Below are 623 nucleotides of genomic sequence, written 5' to 3' on the forward strand. Positions count from 1 at the left end.
CTATGGCGAGGGCTTAAACTGAACAGTGCTCATAATATCGAGCAAAAAGAAAAGAAAAAGACAGGCGTGAAAAATGAACTGCTTAGTATTAATGTAGGAAACACAGTTTAGATCTGTTTAGGGTAAGAGGTGTGTGAGTTATTGCCATCGGTCTATCACTGAATGTGTCAGGAATATCAAAACAAAACCAACTCCGCTCCTCACAGAGCTTGAGCCACGCTGGCATTTCTCCTCTTGGATTTTTGGTTGTGAAAAGGGAAAACATTCCACTATCCCGTCCAAACTTTAAAGATACCGGGTGTCAGATTTGCAAAATCCATATGCACATGCTTTGGCTTGTTTGTGTAACAAAAACTGGTTCATAAACAAAAAATAATCACATCATACTTTAACACAAAAGACTTTGTCTTCTCGTTTCATAAGCACAGGTTGAAAATTGATGCAGGCCTGTAGTCAAACATAAATAGCAAAGTTAAAAATGTATCTAGTCAACAATTCAGACTCTTACAAAACCACTGCTGGAGAAAGAAAAGATCAGATTTTCTTCCTTCTGATAATTTATAATTTACTGTGATTATTTGGTAAACCAAACAACTGAATTATTTATTTACCCCTTTAATAAT

The sequence above is a fragment of the Danio rerio genome, chromosome 1 (genome assembly GCF_052040795.2).
Source record: "Danio rerio strain M-AB ecotype USA chromosome 1, GRCz13ab, whole genome shotgun sequence".
Classification (NCBI taxonomy): Eukaryota; Metazoa; Chordata; class Actinopteri; order Cypriniformes; family Danionidae; genus Danio; species Danio rerio.